A 15,501-nucleotide genomic window follows, 5' to 3' on the forward strand; every position below is an offset into this window, starting at 1 on the left:
CGTCAGGTTGCTCATTATTACGCACACCTGCCACCATCGTTACGCACATCAGCGCCTCATCAGACTCACCTGGACTCAATCACCTGCCTGATTACCTTCCCTGTATATGTCACTCCCTTTTGTTCTTTCCCTAGGCGTTATTGTTTCTGTTCCAGTGGTCATGTCTGTACGCTACCCGCGTTTCTTGTTTTGTTTCTATGTTCATTTATATATTAAATACACTCCCTGAACTTGCTTCCCAACTCCCAGTGTACACGTTTACAACTAGGGTGAACGTTCACCTTCCAACAGGACAACAACCCTAAGCACACAGCCAAGACAACTCTGATTTGGCTTTGGGACAAGTCTCTGAATGTCCTTGAGTGGCCCAGCCAGAGCACAGACTTGAACCCGATCGAACATCTCTGGAGAGACCTAAAAATAGCTGTGAAGCGACGCTCTCCATCCAAGCTGACAGAGCTTGAGAGGATCTGCAGAGAAGAATGGGAGAAACTCCCCAAATACAGATGTGCAAGCTTGTAGCGTCATTCCCAAGAAGACTCGAGGCTGTAGTCTCTGCCAAAGGTGGCTTCAACAAAGTACTTAGTAAAGGGTCAGAATGCCTATGAAAATGTGATATTTTTCAAACTTTTTTTTTTTTATTAGCAACATTTTCGACAAACCTGTTTTTGCTTTGTCATTGTGGGGTATTGTGTGTAGATTGATGAAGAAAAAAAACTATTTAATCAATTTTAGAATAAGACTGTAACGTAATTTTGGGGGGGAAAATGTCAAGAGGTCTGAATACTTTCCGAATGTACTGTATTCTGATCAACTGGCTTGTTCTTGTGTCAGGAAAAATACCTCATTAATCAGATAATATACCTGGCCATTACAACAGATCAAAGATTTCTGATCAAATTCGTAGTTCCTGCGTTTTGCCTTTGTAGGGTAGTATGGTTCTTGCAGCATTTTGTATTTTTACAATTTTGGAGCACTAATTGCAAATCTGTCCAATATGTTGCTGTTTTGAACAAGCTTCAAGGCAAATAAGCTGAAATCTCCTAGTAATGAACCTGTCATGTACACCATAATTCAAGCTGGCTGTTGTTAAAACACATTGTTACGGCTAATTTCCTCCTCTTCGTCTGAAGAGGAGGTGTAGGGATCGGACCAAGACGCAGAGTGGAAAGTGTCCATGTTTTATTATCAAATAAACTGAACACTACACGAAACAAAATAACAAAAGAGAATCTAACCGACAAACAGTCCCGTGTGGCACAACTACTGACACGGAAAACAAACACCCACAAAACACACGTGAAACCCAGGCTGCCTAAGTATGATTCTCAATCAGGGACAACGATTGACAGCTGCCTCTGATTGAGAATCATACCAGGCCGAACACAAAATCCCAACATAGAAAATCACACATAGACAACCCACCCAACTCACGCCCTGACCATACTAAATAAATACAAAACAAGGGAAAACAGGTCAGGAACGTGACACACATCAGATTTTTTTATTGTTATATTACCCACAGTACAACCTGAATAGTGTGTCTCAGCTAAAGGAGTCCCCGAAGTGAGTATTAAGGAAACAATGGTTCCCGCTTGATTCAGGCCCTATGTTTATTCTCCATTTACAAGCACCAAATGCACAGAGACACCTTAAATGCCATGTTGTTTTATTACACTCAGGCTTTGGGCTGCACGCACACCGAAAATAGCTCCCCCTGGACCTAATCATGCAGGAACCTTTTAGATCTGACAGCAAGGCTCTTAACAAAACCATTGGGCCTTTCCTAGAGGGACAGAGGCTAGGGGACATTAGATTCATCAAATAGCTTGTTGTTTTTCACCCTCTCTCTGAACTGGAAAGAGATACCAACATCTCTGGATTAATGGAGAGATAGAAAGAGATGAAGAAAAGAGAGAAAAGAGGGGGCTATTGCTGCTGGAGCCGCTGAAGATGGCCTAACATAACTGAAGGAGCTTCTCTGAACATATGCTTGTGTTTTCATACATGTTGTTTTGGTTCCAGACAGTGGATACATGTAATTAAACGATACAATGTGATCCGCTATTCTGAATACAGTATTCATGCCGGATGGTGTAAGGTTTTATTTCCCAGTGATTGATCTAGTTAACACTGTGAATGCACTGATGTAAATAGTTCCAGTGTAACCCTGCAATTAAAGACGTGCTCCCGAATTTTGGCGATTAGCAAGTCTTTTTAAAACCTCCCGATTTGGGCTGGATGTGTCAAGGTGTAGTTCATACATGCATAATCTATAAGCAGAATTACTGTCTTACCTCAATTAGCCACGAAATTCCTAGATTGAATGCGGCTGTTTTCTGGAACCTGTGCAGCACCATTTCCCCTACATTTTCTCACACATGGGCCTGCCCCCTAGCAATTTGAGTTCCAGCCAATGAGCTTCAGCCCCTCACCAATTGAGTGACAGCTAGCAAGATGCACAAACTGAAGAGTGAGAGAGCAAAGAAATGGTGAACATATATTTACATATGTGACTTAGTACGCAATGTTCGGGGACCACTTTTGGCTCGTGAAAGCTACTTTCAGAACTACTGGCTAAAAAGTTGACAAAAGTACCTTCTTCAAGATGTTCAAATGTTCATAGATGACCAGCAGGGTCAAATAATAATCACAGTGGTTATAGAGGGTCCAACAGGTCAGCACCTCAGGAGTAAATGTCAGTTAGCTTTTCATAGCCGAGCATTCAGAGGTCGAGACAGCAGGTGCGGTGGGGGGAGGGGGGTGGAGCATACCTAAGCTCACACAGGACACCAGATAAGTGGAAAATGCCGCCGACGGACAGGGCTGCAGTGCTTCTAGCTCTTAAAAAACTTTGCAGTAGTTTGTTTTTTATGTGTTATTTCTTGCATTATTAGCGCATACATTTTTTTGTGTTATTACATACTGCCGGGAAGAACTTTTGGATATCAGAGTGACGATAACTCACAAGCATTACCAGCATTACGAAAAGGAATACGACTTTACCGAATCGGATCCTATGTTCGAACCCTCCAGGGCAATTGTACTGATTCCAGAGGCTGTTCCAAAACATTTTGCTCCATTTTGCCTACAAGACCCTCCCCTGCCCTCCCTTCGGCAAATCAGATCACGACTCCATTTTGCATATGTTCTGGGTAGCCTCTGAGAACAACATAGACGAATACACTGGTGACTGAGTTTATCAGGAGGTATATAGGAGATGTTGTACCCACTGTGACTATTAAAATTTACCCTGACCAGAAACTGTCGATAGATGGCAGCATTTGCGCAAAACTGCGCAAACCATCACATTTAACCATGGCAAGGTGACTGGGAATATGGCCGAATACAAACAGTGTAGTTATTCCCTCCGTAAGGCAATCAAACAGGCAAAACGTCAGTATAGAGAAAAAGTGGAGCCGCAATTGCGGCTCAGACACGAGACGTATGTGGCAGTGTCTACAGACAATCACGAACTACAGAGGGAAAACCAGTCACATCGCGGACAGCGACATCTTTCTTCTGGACAAGCTCAACACCTTCTTCGCCCGCTTTGAGGATAACACAGTGCCACCGACTGGGCCGCTACCAAGGACTGTGGGCTCTCCTTCTCCATGGCCGGCGTGAGTAAGACATTTAAGCGTGTTAACCCTCGCAAGGCTGCCGGCCCAGATGACATCCCTAGCCGTGTCCTCAGAGCATGCGCAGACCAGCTGGCTGGAGTGTTTACGGACATATTAAATCTCTCCCTATCCCAGTCTGTTGTCCCCACATGCTTCAAGCTGTCCATCATTGTTCTTGTACCCAAGAAAGCAAAGGTAACTGCACTAAATGACTATCGCCCCGTAGCACTCACTTCTGTCATCATGAAGTGATTTGAGAGACTAGTCAAGGATCCTATCACCTGTACCTTACCTGACACCCTAGACCCACTTCAATTTGCTTACCGCCTGTAACGATCGTCCTGGAAAGAAGGTGACCAAAACGCAGCGTGGTAAGTGTTCATTGTAATTTAATAAAATAACCTGAACACTGAAACAACAAAAACAACAAAGAGAGTGAACGAAACAAAACAGTTCTGTCTGGTGCAACAACACAAAACAGAAAACAACTACCCACAACAAACAGGTGGAAAAAGGCTACCTAAGTATGGTTCTCAATCAGAGACAACGTTAGACAGCTGCCTCTGATTGAGAACCACACCCGGCCAAACACACAGAAAAAGAAAATATAGAACACCAGACATAGAATGCTCACCCCAACTCACGCCCTGACCAAACCAAAATAGAGACATAAAAAGGATCTCTAAGGTCAGGGCGTGACACCGCCCCAATAGATCCACAGACGATGCAATCGCCATCGCATTGAAAATTGCCATATCGCATCTGGACAAGAGGAAAACCTATGTAAGAATGCTGTTTATTGACTATAGCTCAGCATTCAACATCATAGTACCCTCCAAGCTCATCATTAAGCTTGAGACCCTGGGTCTGAACACCACCCTGTGCAACTGGGTCCTGTACTTCCTGACGTGCCGCCCCCAGGTGGTGAAGGTAGGAAAAAACACCTCCACTTCACTGATCCTCAACACTGGGGCCCCACAAGGATGCATGCTCAGCCCCCTCCTGTACTCCCTGTTCACCCATGACTGCGTGGCCATGCACGCCTCCAACTCAATCATCAAGTTTGCAGACGACACAACAGTAGTAGGTCTGATTACCAACAATGACGAGAGCCTACAGGGAGGAAGTGAGGGCCCTGGGAGTGTGGTGCCAGGGAAAAAACCTCTTACCCAACGTCAACAAAACTAAGGAGCTGATCGTGAACTTCAGGAAACAGCAGAGGGAGCACCCCCCTCTCCACAAGGTTGAAAGCTTCAAGTTCCTCAGCATACACATCACTGACAAACTGAAATGGTCCACCCACACAGACAGTGTGGGGAAGAAGGCGCAACAGCGCCTCTTCAACCTCAGGAGGCTGAATAAATGTGGCTTGGCACCTAAAACCCTCACAAACTTTTACAGATGCACAATTAAGAGCATCCTGTGGGCTGTATCAACGCCTGGTATGGCAACAACACCGCCCGTAACCGCAGGGCTCTCCAGAGGGTGGTGTGGTTTGCGCAACGCATCACCGGGGGCAAGCTACCTGCCCTCCAGGACACCTACAGCACCCGATGTCACATGAAGGCCAAAAAATCATCAAGGACAACAACCACCCGAGCCACTGCCTATTCACCTTGCTATCATCCAGAAGGCGAAGTCAGTGCAGATGCATCAACGCTGGGACCGAGAGACTGAAAAACAGCTTCTATCTGTAGGCCATCAGACTGTTAAATAGCACATTAGAGGCTGCTGCCCTATATACATAGACTTGAAAGCCACTTTAATAATGGAACACTAGTCACTTTAATAATGTTGACCTATTTTGCATTACTCATCTCATATATATATACTGTATTCTATCCTATTCTACTGTATCTTAGTCTATGCCGCTCTGACATTGCTCGTCCAAATATATATTCTAATTTCATTCCTTTACTTTAGAGTGTGTGTATTGTTAGATATTACTTGTTAGATATTATTGCACTGTTGGAGCTAGAAACACAAGCATTTCACTACACCCGCAATACCATCTGCTAAACACATGTATGTGACAAATACAATTTGATTTGATTTGAAGACACGAGAAATGCACAGACTGATATGACAGACTGACCCTAGCCCCCTGGCAAATACACTATATATACAAAGGTATGTGGACCCCCTTCACATTAGTGGATTCAACTTTCAGCCACACCCGTTGCTGACAGGTGTATAAAATCGAGCACACAGCCATGCAATCTCCATAGACAATCATTGGCAGTAGAATGGTCTTACTGAAGAGCTCAGTGACTTTCAAACTGGCCTCGTCATAGGATGCCTGTCACGACTCCGACCGAAGGTGACTCCCCTTCCCGTTCGGGCGGGGCTCGGCGGTCGTCGTCACCGGCCTACTAGCTGCCACTGACTCTTTTTTCCTCCCCCTCCTTATGTGTTTATTTGTTACACCTGTGTTGAGGTGATTTATAATTAGTGGGGCTTTATTAGTCAGCCAGCCCGTACGGTTCTTTGTGCGGGATTGTTCAGCTGTATGTTGGATTCGGGAGTAGATGAACGTTTGTTTGTTTCGTTCATCAATTGTATTTTGGACTGGGTTTTTTGTCCTCCGTGTAGGGGACATTTGTTTGTTGCACCCAGTGTTAATTCGTGTGGACATTGTTTGCCAGTTGTGCATTAAAAGCACCATATTTGAACTGTCTGTTGTTCCTGCGCTTGACTTCACACCCCCCGACACCCAGAGCGTTACAGAATCCCGCACCTGCAGAAATGGAGTCAGCAGGAGCAGCAGCCAACCCTCTCCCATCGATGGAGGAACGGGTTCTCCACCACACCACCGTCCTCCATCGGATCGGATCAGCCATGGACCAAATGATGGAGAGAATGGACCGATGGGAGAGGAGTGGGTTCCTCTCTCCACCTTCGGTTTCCCCTCCTCAGGACTCTCCATCCCCCGGCTCCAGCGCGCTCCGTCTTACGCTCCCGAGGGGTTATGATGGAGCGGCGGCGGGGTGTCAGGGGTTCTTACTCCAACTGGAACTATACCTGGCCACCGTTAGCCCCACTCCCTCGGGAGCGGAGAGGGTGAGTGTCCTCGTCTCCTGCCTAACGGGTCATGCTCTGGAGTGGGCAAACGCAGTCTGGAATGGCCCAGACTCAGCGAAGGAGCACTACCCAGAGTTTACCCGCCGTTTTCGTGCCGTGTTTGACCACCCCCCAGAGGGCCGAGCGGCGGGTGAAAGACTATTCCATCTCAGGCAGGAGAAGAGGAGCGCACAGGATTACGCGCTGGAGTTCCGGACCTTGGCCGCGGGATCAGGGTGGAACGACAGGGCCCTTATTGACCACTATCGGTGTAGTCTCCGGGAGGACGTCCGCAGGGAGCTAGCGTGTCGGGACACCGCTCTTTCCCTTGATGAGCTAATTGACATGTCCATCTGACTGGACAATCTGCTGGCTACCCGCAGGCGTTCGGAGAGGGTCCTGTGCGTTCCACCACCCAGCACCCCGGCTCCCATCCCGATGGAGTTGGGAGGGACCGCGCCTAGGGGTATCGGAGGAGGAGGCTCCCCCTGCACCAGCTGTGGTCGGAGAGGACACACCGCCGATCGGTGCTGGGGGGGTCCGTCTGGGAGTCGAGATGGCAGGCGGAACGCTTCTCGATCACCCCAGGTGAGTCAGCACCAGACTCACCCAGAACCCCCTGTTGGTCACATGTTTGTCTTGATTTTTTTTCCCTAAATTTTTTCCCTCTTCCCAGCATAGGGCGCTAGTCGATTCAGGTGCAGCTGGGAACTTTATGGATCGCGGACTCGCCCGTAAGTTGGGCATTCCGCTTGTGCCGATAGATTCTCCCTTTCCCGTGCACTCCCTAGATAGCCGGCCATTAGGGTCAGGGGTGGTCAGGGAGGCCACAGTTCCACTGGACATGGTGACGCAGGGGAATCATAGGGAACGTATCAGTCTCTATATTATTGATTCGCCTGCGTTTCCAGTGGTGCTGGGAATTCCCTGGCTGGCCCGGCACAATCCCAGTATTTCGTGGAGACGGGGTGGTCAGAGGAGTGTTCTAGAAGGTGTCTGGGAGTTTCCATCGGTGCTACGTCGGTGGAGAGTCCAGACCAGGTTTCCCCGGTGTGCATTCCCCCCGAGTATGCCGATTTAGCAATCGCTTTCTGTAAAAAGAAAGCGACGAAATTACCACCCCATCGATCGGGAAGGGATTGTGCGATAGATCTCCAGGTAAACGCTGCGCTTCCCAAGAGTCACGTGTACCCCTTGTCCCAAGAGGAGACGTTGGCTATGGAGACATATGTCACGGAGTCTCTGGGACAGGGGTACATTCGGCCCTCCATCTCACCCGTCTCCTCGAGTTTCTTTTTTGTGAAGAAAAAGGGGGGAGGTTTGCGTCCGTGTATTGATTATAGAGGTCTAAATGCCATCACAGTGGGGTTTAGTTACCCACTACCTCTCATCGCTTCGGCGGTGGAATCATTTCACGGAGCGCAGTTCTTTACAAAACTGGACCTCAGGAGCGCGTACAGTCTGGTGCGTATTCGGAAAGGAGACAAGTGGAAAACCGCATTTAGTACCACATCGGGCCACTATGAGTACTGCGTCATGCCGTATGGGTTAAAGAATGCTCCAGCCGTTTTTCAATCCTTTGTAGACGAGATTCTCAGGGACCTGCACGTGCAGGGGGTGGTTGTGTATATCGATGACATTCTGATCTACTCAGCTACTCACGCCGCGCATGTATCTCTGGTACGCAAGGTGCTTGGCAGACTGCTGGAGCATGACCTATACGTCAAGGCTGAGAAGTGTGTGTTCTCCAAACGAGCCGTCTCCTTCCTGGGTTATCGCATTTCCACCTCGGGGGTGGTGGTGGAGAGTGACCGCATTAAGGCCGTGCGTAATTGGCCGACTCCGACCACGGTAAAGGAGGTGCAGCGGTTTTTGGGTTTTGCCAACTACTACCGGAGATTTATCCGGGGTTTTGGCCAGGTAGCGGCTCCCATTACCTCACTGCTAAAGGGGGGCCCGGTGCGGTTGCGGTGGTCAGCAGCGGTGGACGGAGCTTTCAACAGGTTGAAGGTTCTGTTCACGGATGCGCCCGTGTTGGCGCATCCGTGGCTGGGGTGGGTGCCGTGCTATCACAGCGCTCGGGGAAGCCACCAAAACTCCGCCCCTGCGCTTTCTTCTCTAGGAAGCTCAGCCCAGCGGAGCGTAACTATGATGTGGGGGACCGGGAGTTGTTAGCGGTGGTCAGGGCTCTGAAGGTGTGGAGACACTGGCTTGAGGGGGCTAAGCACCCCTTTCTCATCTAGACCGACCACCAGAATCTGGAGTATATTCGGGCAGCTAGGAGACTGAACCCACGTCAGGCAAGGTGGGCCATGTTCTTCACCCGGTTCCGGTTTACCTTATCCTATAGACCAGGCTCCCAAAACGTAAAGGCTGACGCACTGTCCCGCCTTTACGACACGGAGGATAGGTCCACCGAACCCACTCCTATCCTTCCCGCCTCGAGGCTGATAGCGCCAGTGGTATGGGAGGTGGACTCGGACATCGAGCGGGCGCTACGGGCGGAACCCGCGCCTCCTCAGTGTCCGGCGGGGCGGAAGTACGTGCCGCTTGGTGTTCGGGACCAACTGATTCGGTGGGCTCACGTCCTACCCTCCTCGGGACACCCTGGGGTGGCGAGGACAGTGGGGAGCCTTCGGGGGAGGTATTGGTGGCCTACCTTAGCTCGGGACGTTAGGGTTTATGTCTCCTCCTGTTCGGTATGCGCCCAGAGTAAGGCTCCTAGGCACCTTCCTAGAGGGAAGTTGCAACCCCTCCCCGTTCCACAACGGCCATGGTCTCATCTGTACGTAGATTTCGTGATCGATCATCCACCGTCTCAGGGAAACACTACGGTTCTGGTGATTGTGGATCGGTTTTCTAAGTCCTGCCGTCTCCTCCCGTTGCCCGGTATCCCTACAGCCCTACAGACTGCGGAGGCCTTATTCACCCACGTCTTCCGGCACTACGGGGTGCCGGAGGACATCGTTTCTGATCGGGGCCCCCAGTTCACGTCCCGAGTATGGAGGGCGTTCATGGAGCGTCTGGGGGTCTCGGTCAGCCTGACTTCCGGGTATCACCCCGAGAGTAATGGGCAGGTGGAGAGAGTGAACCAGGAGGTGGGTAGGTTTCTGCGGTCGTATTGCCAGGACCGGCCAGGGGAGTGGGCGAGATACATTCCCTGGGCCGAGATGGCCCAGAACTCACTACGCCACTCCTCTACTAACGTATCCCCCTTTCAGTGCGTGTTGGGGTACCAGCCGGTCCTGGCACCATGGCATCCGAGCCAGACCGAGGCTCCTGCGGTGGAGGAATGGGTACAGCGCTCCAAGGAGACCTGGAGGGCCGTCCAGGAGTCCCTCCAACAAGCTGGGAGAAGGCAGAAGAGGAGCGCTGACCGCCACCGCAGTGAGGCCCCCGTGTTTGTACCGGGGGACAGGGTCTGGCTCTCGACCCGAAACCTGCCCCTCCGCTTGCCCTGCCGGAAGCTGGGTCCGCAGTGTGTAGGGCCCTTCAAAGTCCTGAGGAGAATAAACGAGGTGTGTTATCGATTACAACTCCCTTCCTATTATCGTATTAACCCCTCGTTTCATGTGTCTCTCCTCAGGCCGGTGGTAGCTGGTCCCCTGCAGGACGGTGAGGTGCCGGAGGTCCCTCCTCCCCCTCTGGACATCGAGGGGTCCCCGGCGTATACGATACGGGCCATTCTGGACTCGAGACGCCGGGTGAGGGGCCTGCAGTACCTCGTGGACTGGGAGGGGTACGGTCCGCAGGAGAGGTGCTGGGTACCGGTGGGGGACATTTTGGATCCGTCAATGTTGAGGGATTTCCATCGCCTCCATCCGGATCGCCCTGCGCCTCGCCCTCCGGGTCGACCTTGAGGCCGGTGTCGGCGCGCCGGTGTCATTCGCGCGTCAGAGGGGGGGTACTGTCACGACTCCGACCGAAGGTGACTCCCCTTCCCGTTCGGGCGGGGCTCGGCGGTCGTCGTCACCGGCCTACTAGCTGCCACTGACTCTTTTTTCCTCCCCCTCCTTATGTGTTTATTTGTTACACCTGTGTTGAGGTGATTTATAATTAGTGGGGCTTTATTAGTCAGCCAGCCCGTACGGTTCTTTGTGCGGGATTGTTCAGCTGTATGTTGGATTCGGGAGTAGATGAACGTTTGTTTGTTTCGTTCATCAATTGTATTTTGGACTGGGTTTTTTGTCCTCCGTGTAGGGGACATTTGTTTGTTGCACCCAGTGTTAATTCGTGTGGACATTGTTTGCCAGTTGTGCATTAAAAGCACCATATTTGAACTGTCTGTTGTTCCTGCGCTTGACTTCACACCCCCCGACACCCAGAGCGTTACAATGCCACCTTTCCAACAAGTCAATTCATCAAATTTCTGCCCTGCTAGAGCTGCCCCGGTCAACGCCAGTACCAGAGAATATCTTTAAACAATACACATTTATTAATAAAGCCCTTTTTACATCAGCAGATGTCACAATGTGCTATACAGAAACCCAGCCTAAAACCCCAAACAGCAAGCAATGCAGATGTAGAAGCATGCAGTTACTGTAAGTGAGCATCTCAGTTGTGCTGTATGACCCTGAGAATAGTTTGTTATCAAAATGCCTAGCAACCATTCTGATTGATCATGTCCACAAAAGGGGAAAACTAAGTTAGAATATGAAATGTTTTAAGAACACTGTTGAATTATAATACCGCTATGCTGAGAGAAAAAGGAGAACCAGGTATCTAGCAATATATTACAATATTTCTTGGTGAGGCAAAGATGGCGATAGTGAGCCACCTGAGACAAGCCTTGACGAAGACAATGTGAGCAAAACACTTGTAAGGCTACAGGAAATATGGGTTAGGCTGATCTGTCAGACTACATGTATGTATCATTCACCTCTAAAATAAACCCTTTACTGGAGTCAGTTTGTTCCCAAGAACACTACCAAACATCTATGAAACTTACCATACTTTATGTAATCCAAGACCTGTATGGTGGGGAAAACTATGAAGGGGAAAAGAGATCACTGTTACAGTGTAATAAACACACAAATCACATTATATAAACACTGGACATAAAGGTGACATATGTCAACAGTCAAGTTTTGTTGAAAAAATATATACATTTTGCGATTTTATCCACAGATTTTATCCACAGTTGGATTAGATAGAAGAGGGATATACTGTAGCATGGAACGTAAAGTTGCATAGGCGAGGATTGAATCTCTGCCTTCAGGGTTAAATGTAGACCAGGGGTGGCATGATCTTAATCAATTTTTAAAACTGCTGGGACTGGGTGTGTATACTTACTGCAGTCACGTCTTACCTCGTTTTGATGAATCACCCTGCTGTCTTCCCATTTATGCCATTTTGTCCTGGTTGGAACCCAAGGCAGCGTCAAGGCATGGCGGTCCTGTGACAATGATATGAAGAGGGAGAGGGGGGTGTATGTGGGCCTTTTAATGGTAAAGTTATCACTCACATTATTCTAAGACCTTTCTTGTGGAGATGTTAGGAGTTGTTATTAGGCCTTTCGTGGATGCTGTTTTGGTACATCATTATGTTCAAAATCGCCACTTGACCTGGATATCATGCGCATAAGAAAAGATACGCAATTTATGGAGGCTTCATCATACCACTGACCCAGAAAAACCAAGGCATTTCTAGGTTCGGTGCGGCAGTACTTCAGTCCTCAGGGAGGTAGTAGCAACGCTAACTAAGCCATCCGCTTCATTTGGCAACAGTCTATCAGAGAGTGATGTGTGTGTGTGTGTGTGTGTGTGTGTGTGTGTGTGTGTGTGTGTGTGTGTGTGTGTGTGTGTGTGTGTGTGTGTGTGTGTGTGTGTGTGTGTGTGAGCACATGCGCTTAGTCATGTGTTGCCTTAAGCAGCAGCAGCAGATTAGAAGCAGAGTGTGCTTCATTAGTTATTTTGAGAAAGGACAGAGCGAGAGGGGCAAAAGAGAGAGAGGGGGAGGAATAGAGAGGAGGAAGAGAGAAGAGGAGGGAGAAGTGAGGGGAGGAGGAGGAGCAAGAGAGAGAAGAGGAGGGAGAAGAGAGAGGAGGAGGAAGAGAGAGGAGGAGGAAGAGAGAAGAGGAGGAGGAGGAGAGGAGAGAAGGAGGGGAAAGAGAGAGCGAATTCAGCCAGAAGAGGTCTAGTTGTTGACAAGACACTCAACACGAGGACAGCAACTGTAGGCCCTACTAGGCTGATAGCACGCAAACCAACTACATTACGGTAACATATTGGACTTCGATCCATCCATGGCATCTGTCATGATTGATGTGAAAGCTTTGAATCTGTGACACCTGTGTAATCAGCTAAATTTGCCAAGTGACATAAACCATAGTGCCATTTTTACATTTTAAGAACCAACGTCACCCTTATTGCTGCCATTAGCGCAATAGTGTTATGTCATTTGTCATAAACTAACATAAAATCAAATTTTACGCTTGGCATTCAGGTCAAAGAGTTCAATCTTGGTTTCATCAGACCAGAGAATCTTGTTTCTCATGGTCTGAGAGTCTTTAGGTGCCTTTTGGCAAACTCCAAGCGGGCTGTCATGTGCCTTTTACTGAGGAGTGGCTTCTGTCTGGCCACTCTACCATAAAGGCCTGATTGGAGTGGAATGGTGGAGTGCTGCAGAGATGGTTGTCATTCTGGAAAGTTCTCCCATCTCCTCAGAGGAACTATGAAGCTCTGTCAGAGTGACCATCGGGTTCTTGGTCACCTCCCTGACCAAGGCCCTTCTTCCCTGATTGCTCAGTTTGGCCGGGCGGACAGCTCTAGGAAGAGTCTTGGTGGTTCCAAACTTCTTCCATTTAAGAATGATGGAGGCCACTGTGTTGTTGGGGACCTTCAATGCTGCAGAAATGTGTTGGTTCCTCGACACAATCCTGTCTCGGAGCTCTATGGACAATTCGTTCGACCTCATGGCTTGGTTTTTGCTCTGACATACACTGTCAACTGTGGGACCTTATATAGACAGGTGTGTGCCTTTCCAAATCATGTCCAATCAATTGACTTTACCACAGGTGGACTCCAATCAAGTTGTAGAAACATCTCAAGGATGATCAATGGAAACAAGATGCACCTGAGCTCAATTTCAAGTCTCATAGCAAAGGGTCTGAATACTTACAGTATGTATATAAGGTATTTCTGTTTTTAATTTTTTATACATTTGCAAACATTTCTAAAAAGCTGTTTTCGCTTTGGCATTATGGGATATTGTGTGTATATTGGTGAGGATTTTTTGTTTTTATATACATTTTAGAATAAGGCTGTAAATGTAACAAAATGTGGAAAAAGTCAAGGGGAGTGTAAAGATAGTATACGAATATAAAAGGTGTACAGCAGTAGTTATATGGGATAAGACATGAATAGAATACAGTATATACCGTACGTTTAAAGTGGGTGAAATTGCATGTAAACATTATTAGTGACCAGCTATTTCAAATAATCATCTCATCATCAAGCTTTGTGCACCCCTGGGAGGCCCCAGGTCTGAGTTTAGGAAACCCTGTCCTACAGGATATGCAGGCCATGTTACTCATTCTTGTGTCAGAGACATTATGAGCAAGTGTCTGCTTGTCCTACCACTCGCCTCGAAAGCTGTGGGCCTCCGAATCAGTGCGATGTAACTCATTTTTCTGGATATGTTTCACAACATGCACAGCCCCAGGGCATACAAGGCATTACACAAATCACCAGAGCACAACTATATCTCTGAACAAGAGTTCCTTTATGAGAATGTATCTTTCCTTTAACTGTTGCTTGGCTAAAAGTCAGAGAGAAGTTAACATGTCAGTCTATCACTGCATAGCCTACTACAGAATGTTCTGTACTACACAGCTTTTTACAGTATGGACTGTATATCTGTTGGTCGGTTCGAAGGACACTGGGGTTATTGTACGGTAATTTTGACCTAATAATTTTTTTATGTTAATCTAATAGGTATTATAAGGCAGGTCAACACACAAGATTACAGTTCAAATAGATTTCTTGTAGATATTCTTGATGTAGAATGTCAAATTGAGTTGTATAACTAAATTTTTTATTCCCTTAATTTCACTTTTAAAATAAACAAATAAAATCAGTCAGGTGAGCTCTGACAACACATATTTGCCAGGTTATCCTCAGTCTGAAGTGTTGAAACAAGATACTTTATGATAACCATCCTTCCTTGCATAGTTCTCAACCAATGACCTGCTCCCGAGTGGCGCAGCGGTCTAAGGCACTGCATCTCAGTGCAAGAGGCGACACTACAGTCCCTGGTTTGAATTCAGGCTGAATCACATCCGGCTGTGTTTGGGAGTCTCATAGGGCGGTGCACAATTGGCCCAGCGTCATCCGGGTTTGGCTGGGGTAGGCCGTCGTTGTAAATAAGAATTTGTTCTTAACTGACTTGCCTAGTTAAATAAAGGTTAAACATTTTGTTTTTAAAGATGTCTGAACATAGTCTATACAGTAATCGTTATATGCATAATTCAAAACAGTCACATTGACTAATCTAAACGACCTATACAATCATACAATAATACAACAATACAAGTTGATACATGAAATATGTTTGGTGTATATCATCAAGATAAAAAAGTGTGATATGGAAGTTACATAAATTAACTTTGTAGGTGCTAAATTATATCTGTATCGAAAGTGCATGACCATGCTTCACGTGCCCTGACTGTATAACTATTAGGCCTACTCTGAAGGGGAAAAAAGCAGAATGGGTTTTGTGATAGTGGTTCAAAAATATATACTGTTTGCCAAACTGTGTAGGCTATAGATATGCTACATTGGCAAATATTCTCGCAGCCTATTCCTCTATTCATCAGTAA

The sequence above is a fragment of the Salvelinus namaycush genome, chromosome 31 (assembly GCF_016432855.1).
Source record: "Salvelinus namaycush isolate Seneca chromosome 31, SaNama_1.0, whole genome shotgun sequence".
Taxonomy (NCBI): Eukaryota; Metazoa; Chordata; class Actinopteri; order Salmoniformes; family Salmonidae; genus Salvelinus; species Salvelinus namaycush.